The following is a 21,214-nucleotide window of genomic DNA, read 5'->3' on the forward strand; positions in this document are numbered from 1 at the left end:
ACGTACAAGAGTGTGGAGCGAACTGCCACCAGCCAGAACACGTACAGTATATATACGGCTACAGAACATTCCAGTACCATGATTCTTGACATTTGTGGATGCTTCTAGAATGTACTCGAACTGAATATAGAAATTAAAGTTGTACAGTCGAGGTGAATTTTGAACTCACAACCTTCCATGCAATACTTTAGTATCATATCCACTACACCACAGTGCTAATTATCTTCTTTCCGACAGTATCATTAATTTACCTCTCATTTCGTGTGGTTGCCGATCACTCAGTCCATCCACTAAATCTTGATGATTAGCACATATATATTTTAACGTGTCTTGCAGGATGGAAGAAATTACTGCCTCATCTTATGATTGCAGGCAAAAGTCATGCTTATGAACCAATATAGCAATTACTACACACATTGTTGATGCACAAGTAAAAATTACACGTCCTTTTTATGTGAGATCTTAAACATAAGTACCCTCAAGCGAGACTGAAACAAAGTTGTTAAAAAATTAAATATTCTCCAGACATTTCTCTTCTATTCAAAGATAATTTTAAAACTTATCTTTGCCATCTTCTGCGGCAATGTACAAATTTCTTATTCCTAATGAGGAAAAGAAAACATTCATACAAATTAATAACGAGAAAAAAGAAAAAGGTATGATGTTGTTGTAGTAGTAGTAATAGTAGTAGTAGTAGTAGTAGTAGCTTTATTCATCTGTAGATCTCTTTTTACAAGGATATAGGACATGTCACAAGTATTTACAAATTCAGATCAATTTAAAATAATCTAATTCATATACACATATATTTACAGACTCCTAGTTAGAGACAATCATTAGATTTACTCCTGGTATACAATACTTTTTTTTACAAATAACTAATTCTATAATGTAATGCCACATTGTTCACTCATATCTCACTATCAGTCAGTGCACACACTATATATATGTTGTTTGATAACACTTCACTCACTAAACCATTACACACACCCACACACCCACCCATTCACCCACCACACACACACACACACACACACACACACACACACACACACACACACACACACACACACTGGTGATCTCTTAGCCATTTTCTGTACCGCAACTTGCCATTTGCTATCCTGAAAAACTAAGTCAGCATCCCTCCATAATGAGCGAGATGTTGAACTCAGTAAGAGGAAGAGATGTTAGTATTGTGTTATGCATAGCGTGGGTGTAAGTATTTACAGAAAGGAAAAAAAGAAGAAAAAAGACATAAAGTGAAGGTGTTATGTGGAATGTTGGATATTTTATAATCATTATTATTATTATTTATTTGTATAACATTTTTTATCAAACCCCTAATCTGTTTTAGCTAAGTAATCCTTCATTCTATAAAATGTATTGCATAACAGATACCTTTTAGCTGCCTTTTTAAATAAGTGTATTTTTGGAATTTCTTTAATCTCTTTTGGTAATTTATTGTACAGTTTTATTCCTTGGTAGGAAATGCTGTTTTGAGTTTTATGTTTATTTTTTCTTGGTAAATGTAAGTTGAGTCTATCTCTTGTTGCATAGTCATGGACAGAGCTGTTTGTGCAGTAATTACCAATGTTATTTTTTTATGTGTACAACTGACTGGTAAATGTATTCACATGGAGCAGTTAAAATCGCCAGTGTTCTAAACAGATCTTTACAATGAGCTCAACTAGTAATTTTGGGTATTATTCTTGTGGCTCTTTTCTGGAGTTTGAAAATTGTGTTCATATTTTGTGCATTTGTTCCCCAAAAAAGAATCCCATAGCTTAGAACTGAGTGTACATATGAATAATATGTAACTTAAAGACACTGCATGTTACACACTGATGATAGGATTCTAGGGGCAGAACATGCTGATGACGTTCTGTTTGCAAGTACCTTTGTGTTCACTTCATGACAACTGAGAATCAGTATTCATTCCCAGAAATTTTGCATTTGTTACACAGTCTATAGAGGTGCCATCTACATTTAATTTAACATTGTCATTTTTCCTCTTCAGACTGTAATTCACGGCATTAGTTTTCTTTATGTTCAATGTCACTTTATTGGGAGCTAGTTGTTTAGGTATTACACAATTGCCCCTCACTGTACACTGACATTGTATGGAGGTGTGCAGTGTTAGGCAGTATCATATGATTACTTGGATGCCATCTATTACCGATGTGGGGATCAAAGCCCTTTATTTCTCAGTGTTTTAGATAGGCTTACGACATGTTATGTGGAGATGTCAGTTTTACCTTATTATATTTTCATATAATAATACAAATAATTAAAAGGATAACAAGTTATAAAAAAGGGGTACAAGTAACAAATACTGTGCATATTTAATGAGGCTTGGTTTAGTCAAGTCTCTTTCATTACTGTGCCCATGCGCGTGGCAAGTAGTTGGCGGCCTGACACTGGGACTTAAGCATTGCGAAGTCGTCGTGTGTTGCACCATGGATTCCTCCACAAATATTTGTTCATTGCTTGGAAACAGTGTGCGTGCTTGTGGTATTCCGATGCTGTGACAGAAAACCTCCAATTTTATGCCCCGGGAGCAACATGTTTACTCATTGTAATTCACTTTAGGTTTGCACACACATACTGAGCGTCAGTACACTTCACTCTAGAAAAAAAATCACTTTCACATAGTTTCCTTGCCTAATTGCCATCCAACTCTATTAATCACTTATTTTGTATAAAATGTCTGCTTTCGTAAGATGTTACTACTTAAACACATCGTTATTTACATAGTTAGAATTTAAATACATTTAAATATTACATATGACTGCTGACATTCCACTCACGCTTACTTCATATTGAGTTTCATTTCGGGAATAGTTAAAATGCTACATTACTGTTGATTATTTTCATAGACAGTCGTATCAATTTAGTTTGTAAATAATTGATTCATTTACATTCACATTATAGAATGAACATGCATAACCTCAGTTACATCAATCATCCTTATTTATGTACACTCCTGGAAATTGAAATAAGAACACCGTGAATTCATTGTCCCAGGAAGGGGAAACTTTATTGACACATTCCTGGGGTCAGATACATCACATGATCACACTGACAGAACCACAGGCACATAGACACAGGCAACAGAGCATGCACAATGTCGGCACTAGTACAGTGTATATCCACCTTTCGCAGCAATGCAGGCTGCTATTCTCCCATGGAGACGATCGTAGAGATGCTGGATGTAGTCCTGTGGAACGGCTTGCCATGCCATTTCCACCTGGCGCCTCAGTTGGACCAGCGTTCGTGCTGGACGTGCAGACCGCGTGAGACGACGCTTCATCCAGTCCCAAACATGCTCAATGGGGGACAGATCCGGAGATCTTGCTGGCCAGGGTAGTTGACGTACACCTTCTAGAGCACGTTGGGTGGCACGGGATACATGCGGACGTGCATTGTCCTGTTGGAACAGCAAGTTCCCTTGCCGGTCTAGGAATGCTAAACCGATGGGTTCGATGACGGTTTGGATGTACCGTGCACTATTCAGTGTCCCCTCAACGATCACCAGTGGTGTACGGCCAGTGTAGGAAATCGCTCCCCACACCATGATGCCGGGTGTCGGCCCTGTGTGCCTCGGTCGTATGCAGTCCTGATTGTGGCGCTCACCTGCACGGCGCCAAACACGTATACGACCATCATTGGCACCAAGGCAGAAGCGACTCTCATCGCTGAAGACGACACGTCTCCATTCGTCCCTCCATTCACGCCAGTCGCGACACCACTGGAGGCGGGCTGCACGATGTTGGGGCGTGAGCGGAAGACGACCTAACGGTGTGCGGGACCGTAGCCCAGCTTCATGGAGACGGTTGCGAATGGTCCTCGCCGATACCCCAGGAGCAACAGTGTCCCTAATTTGCTGGGAAGTGGTGGTGCGGTCCCCTACGGCACTGCGTAGGATCCTACGGTCTTGGCGTGCATCCGTGCGTCGCTGCGGTCCGGTCCCAGGTCGACGGGCACGTGCACCTTCCGCCGACCACTGGCGACAACATCGATGTACTGTGGAGACCTCACGCCCCACGTGTTGAGCAATTCAGCAGTACGTCCACCCGGCCTCCCGCATGCCCACTATACGCCCTCACTCAAAGTCCGTCAACTGCACATACGGTTCACGTCCATGCTGTCGCGGCATGCTACCAGTGTTAAAGACTGCGATGGAGCTCCGTATGCCACGGCAAACTGGCTGACAATGACGGCGGCGGTGCACAAATGCTGCGCAGCTAGCGCCATTCGATGGCCAACACCGCGGTTCCTGGTGTGTCCGCTGTGCCGTGCGTGTGATCATTGCTTGTACAGCCCTCTCGCAGTGTCCGGAGCAAGTATGGTGGGTCTGACACACCGGTGTCAATGTGTTCTTTTTTCCATTTCCAGGAGTGTATATACATTCATATGTTTGAGCATCACAAATCTTTACATAATAAACATTATACTTAATTCCTTTCACATTATTCCTGGAAGCTTGTAACTTATTTATGGAGCAAGTGGGAAACCATCGGCATCTACTTCAAATACACTATGCACTGCTTGCCTAACTATGCTTAACATCACCTCTAGGAATAAAGGTATGAAGCTATTTGACTACAGGCCCATCGGATTACTAAGAAAAGGACATATAACTCATATATCATTTTACAAGAATACTCTCAGTCAGCATTGTTCATGGTAGATTCTTATGTTCCTAGTACATTAAATAGACATTGCTTACTCCAGACGTTGTGTAACTTAAATATTCATGATGTGTTTAATTGCCATAAATGTTGTTGTCATTCGTGATATAGAAAATATTGTAAAGAGAAAAATGGGTGTTGGGAGTTTCAGAAGCAGTGACTGTACCCTGTGTGTAGATCGGCCCCTTATGTGTTCGTTAGTATCAAATCTATATCATTACAATGTAACTTATTCGACTGCTACTGTGTATACTATGAATCATTCATTCATATATATATATATACTCCGGGAAATGGAAAAAAGAACACATTGACACCGGTGTGTCAGACCGTTAGGCCGTCTTCCGCTCACGCCCCAACATCGTGCATCCCGCCTCCAGTGGTGTCGCGACAGGCGTGAATGGAGGGACAAATGGAGACGTGTCGTCTTCAGCGATGAGAGTCGCTTCTGCCTTGGTGCCAATGATGGTCGTATGCGTGTTTGGCGCCGTGCAGGTGAGCGCCACAATCAGAACTGCATACGACCGAGGCACACAGGGCCAACACCCAGCATCATGGTGTGGGGAGCGATTTCCTACACTGGCCATACACCACTGGTGATCGTCGAGGGGACACTGAATAGTGCACGGCACATCCAAACCGTCATCGAACCCATCGGTTTAGCATTCCTAGACCGGCAAGGGAGCTTGCTGTTCCAACAGGACAATGCACGTCTGCATGTATCCCGTGCCACCCAACGTGCTCTAGAAGGTGTACGTCAACTACCCTGGCCAGCAAGATCTCCGGATCTGTCCCCCATTGAGCATGTTTGGGACTGGATGAAGCGTCGTCTCACGCGGTCTGCACGTCCAGCACGAACGCTGGTCCAACTGAGGCGCCAGGTGGAAATGGCATGGCAAGCCGTTCCACAGGACTACATCCAGCATCTCTACGATCGTCTCCATGGGAGAATAGCAGCCTGCATTGCTGCGAAAGGTGGATATACACTGTACTAGTGCCGACATTGTGCATGCTCTGTTGCCTGTGTCTATGTGCCTGTGGTTCTGTCAGTGTGATCATGTGATGTATCTGACCCCAGGAATGTGTCAATAAAGTTTCCCCTTCCTGGGACAATGAATTCACGGTGTTCTTATTTCAATTTCCAAGAGTGTATAATATTTCTTACAACTAAATTTTATTTGTCTGAGGTGCTGCCCACTAAACTTGTATGGTACCATACCATTCTCGAAGCTTATCATTTCTTCTTTCACGACATGTCGATGCACTGGTCGCTATAAAGAGAAAAACTTAAAACTATCTTAAAACTAAATCTGTATAGTTCAGTGGCCACTGATTCAGTCATTCATATGGAGCCGTTTTATTCGCCCATTCTACCCAGTACATTACCAGCTTCACCTATCTTTACTCTGTAAAGAGAAGTATCTACGAAATTCTATAAAGCATGAGATATTTATGCTCCTCATCTCTGCATCCTGCTTCAATCTTAGCTGTCATCATTCATATCCTTAAATTTATCTTACTCGTCCTGTAGTTCACTTTCTGTAAACACCTGCACATATCTGAATATAGTAAGTTAACATTATTATTTTATGTAGATATTACTCATAGTCTCTTGTACATTTCCTTAGTTCAACATTGCGTATATATATATTTCATATATCTTTGTGTGTAGATTTTCTGTCAGATCATTCAATTTTTGCATGAAACTGTTTTGGAAATCTTCCAACCCCTGTTTTTGTTCTGTTTTGAAATCTGAAAAACCTTGTGAGAAATCGTTACATTTTGTGTTCAAGTTACTAAGCTGCTGAGTAACTATTGAATTTCGTGTTCTTATCATGGAATTTAGTGTTCACAGTTGTCAGTAACTGCAGTAACATGGCTTCAGTGGTACTATTATCGTTGCTATCAGCTGTACTTTGCATGTTAATATTCTGATTACCGATAATCGATGTCCATCCTATGTTGTCACAATACATTGCTGTTTCATGTTCCTCTGTTTTGCTCAAAGACCTTCTAAAAAATAACTAGACTCACTTATGGCGCTGCAGTCGCGGGATAATTTGAACCTTCGGCTGGACGCCATTATAGTGGTTGTAGTCTGATGTGTTGTGTAGCATTGTTGTTTATGAAGACCCTGATTCAACATTGTATATTTGTTGGGGCGTACATACAGTATTTGTTACTCGTAATTCTACTGTCTGTACGTTCCAATCAAAAGAAGTACAATGGTGAAGAGTTGTGCAGCGATTAATTGTACAAATAAATTCGAGAAAAGAACGAATATTACATTTCACAGGTATGTGGATATTTTAAGTTGTTTTGTATGTCAGTGTACTTGCTTAATAAATGTTTTTGTAACACGGTATTAGCATAATGTCTGTGCATCTATTTGCAGGTTTCCTTTCTCAAAACCGAGCGAGGTGGCGCAGTGGTAAGACACTGGACTCGCATTCGGGAGGACGACGGTTCAATCCCGCGTCCGGCCATCCTGATTTAGGTTTTCCGTGATTTCCCTAAATCACTCCAGGCAAATGCCGGGATGGTTCCTCTGAAAGGGCACGGCCGACTTCCTTCCCCATCCTTCCCTAATCCGATGAGACCGATGACCACGCTGTCTGGTCTCCTTCCCCAAAACCAACCAACCAACCAATCAAAACCATAGCTGTTACAAAAATGGTTACACGCTGTCAGGAGGCAAGATTTCCGACCGACAGAATAACTTTTTATATGTTCTGATCATTTTGAAGAAAGTTGGCTGATCGGTAGTGTTTTCATGGTCTAGGTTACGTTGAAACTTGATAATTTGGTCGTGAGTTGCCAAAGCACTATGCCATATATAACGTACTTCTCGTCATAAAATCTAAAGCAAGGTAGAGTCAGAAAATATCTATTAATATAAAATCTATTAATATAGTCGGCAAATCTTCGAGTATTTTGATGCATTTTGCGTACATCTATCGTAAATGAACTACGAAAAATGCTAGGGGTCCAGTACATAACTTTTATCTACGGCAGATTCCATGCAGTACGTAAGATAAATTCATAAACAGTTACTAGTTGCTGTTTGTTCATAAATTAAAAAGTATATTATAGTAACGTATTTAAATGGGGCATTATGTTTCTGGCCTAACTCAAGAGAAGGCATTTTATAACCAAAAGCGTTGTATAAACATTCGAACTCCGCGCGTTAGTTTACCACTCTAATGGCCGCCGCCCAGCTATTCAATTTGTCCGCTCTTCACAGTCGACCACTCGTGTGGTTGTGGGGGCCTGGTTTTGCTCAGCAGCGGTATATCGCTTCGGGATAGGAGTGAAACAGTCTCATCGATAGTCATCATGATATCGTCATACTTTGTATGTGTATCTGTGCTATCATTTGTTGCATCTGTGATACCTATCTCTGATTTATGTTGGCTTCATGCTAGCTGCGCAGTTGGCGCTTCATTTTCATTTATCTGTTCGTGCAAATCACCTCCATATTGGCCGATTGCACCCTCTGTATTACGATCAACAATGAGTAATTTTTGGTCAGCCATTTTGATTGTGCGAGCAATAATCAAAAAATTAATAAAAATCAGTAGAAATTTTTTATCTAAATAAATCTTGCACCTGAAACCTGCAATTTCCTGTGTAATTGCGTTTCGATAAATTCCTGTCAATATGTCGAAAAGTACTTCGACACGAAATTTTCGTAATAATTTTCGCTATACTGATGAGTCAAAGTTTGGATTGATTTTTGAGTCCTTTCAATTAAGAAATTTTCTACTGGGGATATCGTGCGGAAAAGGGGAAAGAAAGCTAACTACGACAAGACAGGTGCTACTAAGCGTAATCATGAAAGCTATTGCGCAAATTTCCAACCATGTCTGCATAGTCGAGCAGCTCATTTATGTGTCCCATTGGTGGATAAATTAGTCTTTTTAATTCTCTGCTCCTCATTTGTTTATATTATGTTCCTCGTTTTCACATAATATAGCTTTTGTTGCACTCGTATTCATGCTGCAAGAAAATTAGTTTTTCTTTTACACAACGATTTCAAAATTTTTGCGTATGTTCATTTAACATTCACAAGAAAAGTGCTGTTCATGTTTAGCTATGACATGGTCCTGGAAAATCGGTCGCCAATTGTGTTAGTCTGTTGGTCTGTTTTGGATTAGTCATGTTGAGAGGTAGCCCAACAGGTAACACAAAGAGTATGAATTGGCATGAAATTTACGTAATGAGAGATAATTACTACGTCCTGTACTGGAATTAAAGCATTGATTCTTGTTGATATTGAATTGGTGCCATGAAGTATTTTCCTCGTAATGTAAGAAAACTGCAATACAATGTACAATTTCTGAAATCACAAAAATCAATCATGTATACAGGACAATTTTTCTTACTCTGTCCATGGACATTGTTAGAATGTGTGATTTTGCAGCAAACTTGGAGCTAAACAAAAAGTCAATTGGTCAATTATTAGACATATGTATTTAACAGAAGTCGCTATTATGTTACACTGGTATCATTAATTTACCTCTAATTTTGTGTGGTTGCCGATCATAGAGTCCATCCACTAATATTGACAATTAGCACATATATATTTTTACGTGTCTTGCAGTATGGAAGAAATTACTGCCTCTCCTTATGAGTGAAGGCAAAAGTCATGCTTGTGAACGAATATAGCATTTACTACACGCATTGTTGATGCACAAGTAAAAATTACATGTCCGTTTTATATGAGATCTTAAACATAAGTACTCTCAAGTGAGATTGAAATAAAAGTTATTAAAAAAATTAAATATTCTCCAGACATTTCTTTTCTGTTCAAAGATAGTTTTAAAAACCTATCCATATAATTGAATTTTATTCGTCTTGTGACCTTATAAAGAGTACATGCAATGTACTATGTAACTTAAATCCAAATCTGTAGTGTCCAAGAACTGGTATTTATTACTTGGCACAAGTTTCCATAAATTTTGGAAAGTAGAACAATCTTGAGACAGCGGATGATGCAGGAAACTGTCATGATAGGGCTTAGGGCTCATCGCTCAATAGAGGTGTGGTAAACTAGTTTTTGGCAACAAACAGAACGCAGTCTGAGTTTATTTGTGTTCTAAGGTGTTAAGATCAGCCCCAGGTGAATAACTCTGTCAGTGTAGTTCAACATTTAATTAGATAATCTGCTGCTGTCAGGTACAGAATTTAACATTGATTTTGTTTCTGTTGATGCCAATGGCAGATAGCATTTTACAGAATATAGCCTACATCTCAACAGGAATGAGGCAAAGGAATTGGCTGGGTCAATAACAGAATTTTTAAAGGGGACACTGACAATCATGGGTGTATCATTACTTTTCTGAAATCATTTGACCATATTCATTGGGGTGCTGACCATAGAAAGCTATATCCTTCCACATCCAGTTACTGGAGGTCAAGTTCTGAGAAAGAAGAAGTTATTACTTACATTAATAAGGTATAAAAATCTAAAAACATCCATCCCACATATTTGATAGTGATCGACATTTTGAATCTTGTGCTACTGAGTTAGATTTTCATGCAAAATTAATAATAACAATTTATAGGATTTAATATTGCAATTCTGAATTGCTTACAATGCAATGTAATGTATTATTCAACTTCCTTACATCCAAGCATAATAAGGTAGTGTTAAATAGAGATTTTAATTTAAATTCTTTAGGTCATATCAGTGCTAGAGCTGTACCTAAGTTCCCTCCATTTCATGCAGTCTAGCTTCACATACGATTTGCAACAAGAGTTATGGGATCAGCCACACAGCTACTGACAACCTTTCTATAGATACACCAAGCCCATAATTCATAGATAGTAATTAATGACATCTCAGAGCATGATGGTCATCTCCTAATGAAAGGACATAGCCAGGTTTTTGTCAAGAGGGAAGTCAGATTTGTTAAAGAGGACCATAAAAAGGCTCATGTTTTCCATTCTAGTCTGAAAACATATTTATTTATTTATTTTATCTACTCAATTAGCTTTGAGGTAACCTTTATCCAAACAGTATTTGGCCTATAAAATTAAGCAGGAAACATACCCAATGGTGCCACAAACATTTCTTTCATAAAATAAAGAACAAACTCCTTCAGCCACAATGGTGATTATATTTCAATACTTGATGCATTTCGAGTCCTGGGGCTCATCTTCAGGTTCTTTAACAGTCTACATCATTTTTTTCTTTTCTAAGATTTACATTAATTCTGGTCCTGGTAATATTACAATGGGACTTTAAAAACGGCACATTGGGAATATAAGTTTACAAAACTAAGGCAACTTGAAAGGTAACTTACTGTTTCCAGTATTGTATTCATGTTTTTAAACATGTTGATCTGCATTTGTACACTTACATATGTGTATGCATACAAACCTGTTTACTCATACTGTGCTTCAAAAGCATGTATCTGCTACTGGAAACAGTAAGTTATCTTTCGATTTGTCTTAGTTTTCTAAACTTATATTCATAATGTGTCATTTTGTAATAAACCATTGTAATCTTACCACAGCTAGAATTAAACTAATGAGAAAAGAAAGAAATGTAGACTGTTAAAACACAGAAGATGAACCTCCAGGGCTCGAAATGCATCATACATTGAAATAAAATCACGATTGTGACTGAAGATGGTTATCCTCTCTTTTATTAATGTAATGCAGTAACAGAATGAAAATTTGAGTATGATGTATTGCCTCATTGATAAAAAAAACACAGATGTTCTAATGCAAGGTTCACTATAGCAGAGCAGATGAATTTTAATGTTAGGTTGAAGAACTTACAAAGTTGAACAGGTTCATATCTTTCTCGACAATAGGTATCTTTCTCCTACAGTCTTGCATTTAAATTTACTGCTTATCTGAAACCAAGTGAGAATTTCTTCAGCACATCAAAGATTAGATTCAGTTTCCGTTCCATAGACCCAAAAAATGAGATAGTTCTCATGGGTGTGGAACATGTCATAAAGTATGACATAAAAAACACAAAATATCTGAATATTATACTTACTACACCGATCATTTTTCAGGAGATTGTCAAATTATGTGAATACAATACAGTAAACCTGAACAGCTAATATTTACACAATTATTACACAGTCAGAATCAAACATTGTTATGCACCATTAATTTATCATAAACAAAATACCTAATCTTGACTGTTGTGACGAAGTGCTGTCAGAACTGAAATCTAACAGACATTTTTACTAAAGCTGCCCTAACAGTCTCTGTTAGGATATTCATCTACAGAGTAGAAGCATTGCCTATCAAAAAGTCTTTCAAACTCTGTTTAAACTGTGCTTTATCTGAAACCAAGTTCTGCAACTCAGTCTCAAATTTAAAGAGTCTTTTGTTTCATTAAATATCTTCAATTTTCTTAAGTGATCAAGAATTTGTCTAAAATTATCATTTCAACAGTCAACTTGAAACTATAACAACCAAATTTATTTGTAAAAGGAAACAGAATACACAGATTCCATGAGCTACAGTTTTAGGGTCTTAACACAGAATCACATATTGATTTGAACTTGACTTCGAATGTATGTGACCTCATAAATGAGGTTGTATTTATCCATGATAATATTCTTATATGGTCTTTGACAATAATAAACTCCACTACAATGTACAACATATATTGTCATTGGTATGATGTTTATTTACAAGTACATTAGAGTTATGACGGTTGGATGCACTGTTCCACGAATATTACAAATCAGACATTTCACAATAGAACATGTTCTTGCAGTAAAACTTGAAGGCTTGATATCTAGCCATTCCGGTAGTGAACCACATTTAATGCACAGAAAAGTAGTGCAAAATGACGATCGCTAGCCGTCTTCCAATGTAAAATTGGCTTTTAGTGCCAGGAGTCTCCAAACAGATGTTTGGCTCATCTTCGATGCAGCTCTTTTCATTTAACCAGAGAGGCTGCATCTTTACGGGAACTGGTATCTGACAGGAAGGAAAGGAATTGGGAAGAAATTGGCTGTGGCCTACAGTAAGGGACCAAGCCCAGAATTCGCCTAAACTGAAAATGGAAAACCATAGAAGTGCTTATTCATGGTTGCTAGCTGATAGATTCGAAAAATCTTGTCTCTCGAATCCAGAGATTGCTAACTCAGCACCCCAAGGCGCAGAGCTACTCTCATCAGTGGACAATGTGAAAAAGCTGATTTTATACATAGTTTTCAAATAAAATGCATCACAACAAAAGTTGGATTTTGGTACTGCATGTTATTTCTTTGATTGTGCTTGTGTCATCATTTGCTAGTGCATGAATGTACTCACTTCAAGCTTTAATTCTGCAGGGAATTAGTGGCTTCATATATGATAGTATTCCAAGAGTGTAAATAGGGGTTAGACGAAGGGAGGGGGGAGTGGGATGCAGGGCGCAGTCGGCTCAAACGAATTCAAGCGGCCTACTAAAAAAATATTTCAGAAACGAACAAACTATGGAATGTTCGTCATACACCCCTCGTGTTCTCCACGAACTTCTCTCCATCGTTGTATATTGGAACTGGTTTTTATGGTTTAGTACTGTCTGTATGACCAGATTGGGGCTAATAATGACAAAATTTTGAAACATTTTCTAGAGAAATGTAACCATCGCCATGTGGGCCTTATTCTTGTTGATCAACGTGATTTTTGGGCGACACAATCAAATCCAAGTGTATTTTTATGCTCTGATTTTAGTTTAACGTCATTTTGCAGTGATCTTTACTGTTCCACTTCCTTGTGAAATACTGAAATATTTCAACCCTTAAGTTCTACCAGTCTCCAAATAACGACTCAAGTGCTAACATTGAACTGCTAAAGATGGGCAGTTAGGCTATTATAATAGTGTGTCCTTCTTTTTAACTTATCATAATAACAGAGGACGAATAAAAACTGGTCTTTCTTCTTTCATGTTGCTAACTTATCGGTAATTAGAAACAATGAAAACAGCACAAAAATAATAAATGACAGCATTTACCCTAAACTTAACTGCAAGTAAGAACTGAACTGATTAATAAAACAAATGCTGAACTTAAGTGAGGCCAACAACGTGTAATAGCTGATCTTGGTTAAAATACAGATAGACAAAAGTGGATAATGCTATCACTATGGCCTTTTTGCCTATCAATGGTGTGTATACTTTCTTCATCACATGACTGAAAATCAGACTATAAGGGGCGATCAGAAAGTGTCCGTTCAGTGGCTGTACAGTCCAGAATCGGTATGCCACTCAGGTAAAATAGCCATGGTTACTGAGGCAATCATCCCACCGATGCACCATGTTGAACATGTCCATTTGGTAAAACACAATTTCCTGCTGCATGAAGATACCTATAAGTGCCTGTTGCACACCGCTCATCTGACAGGAATCATCCACCCTTCAAGAACTTTTTCAAGGGACCTAGGGTGTGATAATCACATGAAGAAAAGTCAGGACTACAGGGCATGTGCTCGAATGGCTGCCACTTGAGTTGACGTAACTTTTTCTTCACGACGTTTGCGATATGGGGATGTTTGTTATCATGAAGCAGCAGCAGCCCATTTCACACCATCCCACAGTGGTACTTTTCGATAGACGTGCCGCTCCATATGCAGTTTCATTCTCCTCTGGATGTCTATCAATATCTGTCCTTCAGCAGCCAAGAAAAGAATTACAGCACGTCGGTCGTATTTCGACGCATTTGGTAATAACATCGACGCAGTTCATATTGCAGCATTTACCACATGCATGTTGGAAAGACGCGAATGCCAAACTAATCCCTGGTCCACTTGTCAATGCTTATAACCTACATCAGAGTCGCACTACGTTACGCATTTGTGTCAGTGTTGTCGTAACTGCCGTCTGCTTCACGTCTGCTCTGCGCGGAGCTACATTAAGTATTAACTGTATTTTTCTTACTTGTCACTTCTTCTTTCGCGTGTTTTTGCTTTTAGGAAGCTTTAATTGTGGAGTGCTAGTAATAGTGTTCCCTAGATTTCGTGTTTGTTTTGAATACGGTCAGAGAGAGTCCCTTTAGTCAGCCATAGTGCCAGTAGTGTCAGTGTCGTCGTAACTGCCGTCTGCGTCACGTCTGCTGTGCAGTGAGCTACGTTAATTTAAGTATTAACTGTATTTTTCTTACTTGTCACTTCTTCTTCCGTATGTTTTTGCTTTTAGGAAGCTTTAATTGTCGATTGCTAGTAATAGTGTTCCATAGATTTCGTGTTTGTTTTGAATACAGTCAGAGAAAGTCCCTTTAGTCAGACATAGTGCCAGTAATGCTAGTGTTTGTTTTGAATACTGTCCAGAGATAGGTAGTGCTATTTTCATTGTTTTCTACAAGAAGTGTCTAGCAACCACAGTTTAGTCACCAATCAGCCGCCTTTAGTGAATCAGCAGTATAGTTAAAAGTTGATTAACTCTCTACAGTAAATTGATTTCTTAGGATGGATAGGATGTGTGACTGCTGTGTATGGACGCAGGAGGAGCTGGCCACTGTTCGCGAACACCTGAACGTGTTGATGGCCACGGTCAGCTGTCTTCAGGCTGCTGCCTCGGAGTGTAGCGGCAGTGGGGAGTCTGGTGCGTTGCGTGGTACACCCCAGGTGTTACATGCTTCACCCACTGTCCCTGCTGTCGAGACATCTTCGCGGGTACTGGGCGCGATTGGGCCACCATCTCCCCAAGGGGAGTGGCGGGTTCAGTGGCGTTCGCGGCGCACGAGGCGGAGGGTCAATGTGGAGGCTGGCCGTGTGGCATCGCCCGCTCTGCCTGTAAGTGGACATGCGGCCGCTCCTTCAGCAAGGTCCGAGCAGGCACATGGGGGGAGGGGTTTATTACTGATTGGGAGCTCCAACGTTAGGTGGGTGATGGAGCCCCTTAGGAAAACAGCGTAAAGGTCGGGGAAGAAAGCCAGTGTTCACTCTGTCTGCTTGCCGGGGGGGTCTCATCCGAGATGAGGAGGAGGCCCTGCCAGCGGCGATAGAGAGCACTGGGTGCACCCGACTGCAAATTGTTGCTCATGTCGGCACCAATGACTCCTGCTGTCTGGGTTCATCGGTCATCCTCAGTTCATACAGGCGGTTGGCGTAGTTGGTGAAGGTGGAAAGCCTCGCTCGTGGAGTGGAATCTGAGCTGTGGTATCGTTCCCAGAACCGATCGCGGTCCTCTGGTTTGGAGCCGAGTGGAAGGCTTAAACCAGAAGCTCAGACGATTCTGCGGAGATCTGGGGTGAAAATTTCTCGACCTCCGCTATCGGGTGGAGAAATTTAGGGTCCCCCTGAATAGGTCAAGCGTGCACTACACGCAGGAAGCGGCTACAAGTGTAGCGGAGTATATGTGGAGTGCTCATGTGGATTTTTTAGGTTAGAGAATTCCCTCCCTAGGCCCGACAAGACGCCTCCTGAGATGTGGCAAGGTAGTAGTAGGCAAAATGCAACAGGGAATAACAATATTAATGTGCTAATAGTAAACTGCTGGAGTGTCTATAGAAAGGTCCTAGAACTGCTCTCATTAATAAACGGTCACAACGCCCACATAGTACTAGGGACAAAAAGTTGGCTGAAACCAGATGTAAACAGTAATGAAATTCTAAACTCAGATCGGAAAGTATACCGTAGAGACAGGCTGGACAGTGAAGGAGGTGGTGTTTTCATAGCGATAAGAAGTGCAGTAGTATCGAAGGAAATTGACGGAGATCCGAAATGTGAAATAATTTGGGTGAAGGTCACAGTTAAAGCAGGCTCAAACATGGTAATTGCATGTCCATATAGGCCCCCTGGCTCAGCAGCTGTTGTGGTTGAGCACTTGAAGGAAAATTTGGAAAATATTTCGAGTAGATTTCCCCACCATGTTATAGTTCTGGGTGGAGATTTTAATTTGCCGGACATAGACTGGCAGATTCAAACGTTCATAATGGGTGGCAGGGACAAAGAAACCAGTGAAAGTGCTTTATATGAAAACTACTTTGAGCAGTTAAACAGAGAACCGACTCGTGTCGATAACATATTAAACCTTCTGGCGACAAACAGACCCGAACTATTTGAAACAGTTGACGCAGAACAGGGAATCAGCGGTCATAAAGTGGTTATGATTTCAGCCATAAATAGAAATATTAAAAAAGGTAGGAAGATTTAACTGTTTAGCAAAAGTGACAAAAAGCAGATTTCAGAGTACTTGACAGCTCACACAAAAGTTTTGTCTCAAGTAGAAGGGTGGACTCCTCGATCTTCTTGAGGAGATGGATATCTTTTGCTACCAAAGAAATGCTAAGTGTAACCTAATCAATGATCAGGTCATAATGAAAACTGCCTACTTGATAGCAGTGAGAAGTTCCATCCAGGGTGGGGGAGGGGGGGTCTCAAACATCAGGCACAACCTCATGCCATTATGTGGCAGTCACTTGCATAAGATCTAAACGAGTACCACTTTCATAACATTATATTTACATAACTTATTGCATTAGAATAACACACAAACTCATGAGGGTAACTATTAGCAACAATTAATACGTAAAACTGTCATTTTTCAAAATAAGTGTTCAAAAGATCACGCTTTATCATATAGTTCTTATTTCTCGGCCACTATGTGCAACATATTGAAATGATGCTTACAAGCGCTACTAGCGCCAACAAAGTACATTTTGTAAATAAAGCTCACGTTATATCTTTTGTCAAGTAACAACTAATTAAGTTAAGACAGGTCCCAACACGACAAAATATGCAACACTTCCTATAACGTACTTTACATAGCCATATCAGTTTTATAATTAATTTTAGCCCATGAGGCGTAACTGTCACTGTTACATGCTATAGTAATTTTAAACATCTAGCACGTTACAGACATGAGAAAAAGTAAGAATTGTAATATTTACATAGTTTTACTCACAATAATTTCATGTTACTATTTAGTTACTGTACAACATAAATATTACAAAAATGTCGTCAAATCTGTAACTTCAGGCGCAGCTCATAGAGGGCGCCACACGCAAAACCGATGTGTACTGTGAAACCAACATATAATTTTACGACAGTAATGGTTGAACTGTGTAAGCATTAACTTGAGCATGAACAACTGCTACAATTCCGCACAGGTATGTAATGTTAACATTAAAAGACAACGATGTGATGGACTTATAACTTTTGTAAATCACATTGTAATATATACTCTTGTATTTGTTTTAGCATTGATAATGACCTGACTCAGGTCGAAATCTGATCTGTGCCATGACTATAAATGTCATATTAAAGCAACTTAATTCCACGACTGATTGCTGCTCTATCTAACCGAGCATATTTAATTGATCATTGCTTTTACAGTCTGACAGAATATAGAAAAGCCAAACAACAAAAATAAAGATGAATTATTAATATTCTACTTTGTATGTTGCCTGTAATGTTTGTTGTAAGTATGAAGCTAAATTGCTTCAATATCTAGTCCTTAGGATTGCAATACGAACTGTATTATATCTTGTAAATACCTAACCATGTGCAATATCCTTGTATATATTCTATACATATAGTATTTGAAGGACTAAATAAATAAATAAAATAAATAAATAGATAGTTGTGTTAATTAAGTCAGTGAATACAGTTTCATATTACAACCCAATAACCAGTGTACACAGGAAAATGAGTAAGGTTATGACTATAGTTATTATCTTAGACAGTAATATCAGTATTGTTTATTGTTATTCATCTTAAATAATCCATTGCAATTTGAAAGGAATAGGAATGTTCACAGATATATTCCCAGAAGAAAAAAATGACGTTTACTGCCCACCACTAAAATGATTGGTGACTCAGAACAGTGTTAAATCATGATACTTTTTGATCACTCACCCTATATAAAATGAATCTAAGCGGGTGGAATAAATATTAAATATGAACTGAAATAATTGTTCTGGTATTTCTTCTATGCTTTATATGAATTTTTAAATTAGTAGGATGTTTCAACATTTCTAATTCTCTCTATAAGAAATTATAGCCCAAATACATATTTAATATGAATCACGAAAATTTGTCTTTGACAAAGTAAATCACATGAGTTATATAGATGACAGTTTTTAAAGAACTGTTGCTAATGATAATGCTCTATTTAGAAAAAGGTAGGACATTAGAATAAGATCCCTTCTTTATATGTACACTGATAGACTGGAGATATAACTTACTCTTTAGTATCATATTTTAAATATTATTTATTGAGATGTAACAATACTGGTATGTTGTACAAAATATGAAAAAGTACTCCATCATCAGGCCACAAGTGGCCCATTGGGACCATTCGACCGGACTGTCATCCTCACTGAGGATTGCGGATAGGACCGGAGCTGCTACTAATCGGTCGAGTAGCTCCTCAGTTGGCAGCACGAGGCTGAGTGCACCCCAAAAAATGGCAACAGCACATGGCGGCCCAGATGGTCACTCATCCAAGTCCCGGCAACACCTGACAGTGCTTAACTTCGGTGATCAGACTGCAACTGGTGTATCCACTGCGGCAAGGCCATTGCCACACAAAATATGAAGGTCTTTCCTTAATCCTTATTTTTAAGCATATTTCACTGATAAAATTACTATTATAAAAACCTAATATGCCAATGTCCAGGAATAGTTGTATTCATAAACAAGATGTTTATATTTAACATGTAAACGATCTAGTTATTCATTATTTTGATAGGGTTTGTGTCGAAGCCCAACAGGTCTTGGAATAAAGTAAATAAATGACTCGTACAGAATGGATCATAACCATATTTTTAAAAAATGTGGTTATTCTGCCTAGTGACTTGTAGATGAGAGCCATTGGATGGACAATTGAAAGATTTTAATATAAGTTGTTATAAGTTAGCTGTATATTCATGTAGATCCAATGTGGATAAAGGACAACACAAAAAAAGTTGTGGCCCTATAATGTGTAATGTTCTTAGTCACTCATGTAATGCATCATTAACTCATAGTGTTTTCCCAGAAAGATTGAAACATGGCGTTGTTAGATTTCTCTATAAAGAGGGTGACTCCATAGATGCCATTAACTACTATCCAGTGTCACTCCTTCCATCATTACTAAAATTTATGAGAAGCTAATGTTCTCTGAGGTTGTCACCCACCCGTGTGGTAATGGTATACTTAGCCAGTCACAATTTCAAAAGGGACATTCTACAGAGTCAGCTATTTATACATTTACTGAGCACATAATAAAATCTTCAAATGATAAAACAACATCAACTGGGATATTCTGTGACATATGTAAGACTTTTGATTGTGACAATCATAGTAGTCTAGCAGACAAGTTAAAATTCTATGAAATATGTAATGTAGAAAATATCTAGTTTAGCTCTTAGTTAAGAAACGGAATGTTGAAAGTTACCTTAGGACGTTCGAGTAGTACAAACAGGGACGCCACATCATCAGCATGAGGAGAAATTATAATGGGAGACCTGTGGGATTCGATAACTGTTCTTGCTTGATGTTAATGATCCCCTGTTTTATTTGAATTAGGCAGAATTACTCCTGTTTGCAAATGGTACAAGCATTTTTGTGAAGCTGAGAAAAGAAATGTCAACATGGAAAATAGTAAATGATGTTTTTATGTAAGGTACTTAATGGTTTTGCACAAACGCATTTCACACAGTTTTGTACTGACAGAAATATCGGACCCTCTGTTAACTTAGAACACCAGCAAGAACTAATGAACAGGGTCAAAAATTGTAAATTCCTAGGCATGCACATTGATGAAAACTTCAAACCGGAAAAGCCAAATATGTAGGTTTCGATACTTTTCCATAAGAATAATTGCCTGCTTTGGGGCTATAGAAGTCAGTAAGTTAACATATTTTGCTTTTTGTCACTCTTTATGTCTTATGGGATAATATTCTGGGGTACCTCCTCACTTGAGCAAAAAGTAGCTTAATGTACAGGGTGTTACAAAAAGGTAGAGTCAAACTTTGAGGAAACATTCCTCACACACAAAGAAAGAAAATATGTTACGTGGACATTTGTCCAGAAACGCTTACTTCCCATGTTAGAGCTCATTTTATTACTTCTCTTCAAATCAGATTAATCATGGAATGGAAACACACAGCAACAGAACGTACCAGAATGACTTCAAACACTTTGTTACAGGAAATGTTCAAAATGTCCTCCATTAGCGAGGATACATGCAGCCACCCTCTGTCACATGGAATCCCTGATGCACTGATGCAGCCCTGGAGAATGGCGTATTGTATCACAGCCATCCACAATATGAGCACGAAGAGTCTCTACATTTGGTACCGGGGTTCCGTAGACAAGAGCTTTCAAGTGCCCCCATAAATAAAGGGCAATAGGGTTGAGGTCAGGAGAGCGTGGAGGCCATAGAATTGGTCCGTCTCTACCAATCCATCGGTCACCGAATCTGTTGTTGAGAAGTGTACGAACACTTCGAGTGAAATGTGCAGGAGCTCCATCATGCATGAACCACATGTTGTGTCGTACTTGTAAAGGCACATGTTCTAGCAGCACAGGTAGAGTATCCCGTATGAAATCATGATAACGTGTTCCATTGAGCGTAG

Source organism: Schistocerca nitens, chromosome 4 (genome assembly GCF_023898315.1).
Source record: "Schistocerca nitens isolate TAMUIC-IGC-003100 chromosome 4, iqSchNite1.1, whole genome shotgun sequence".
Lineage (NCBI taxonomy): Eukaryota > Metazoa > Arthropoda > Insecta > Orthoptera > Acrididae > Schistocerca > Schistocerca nitens.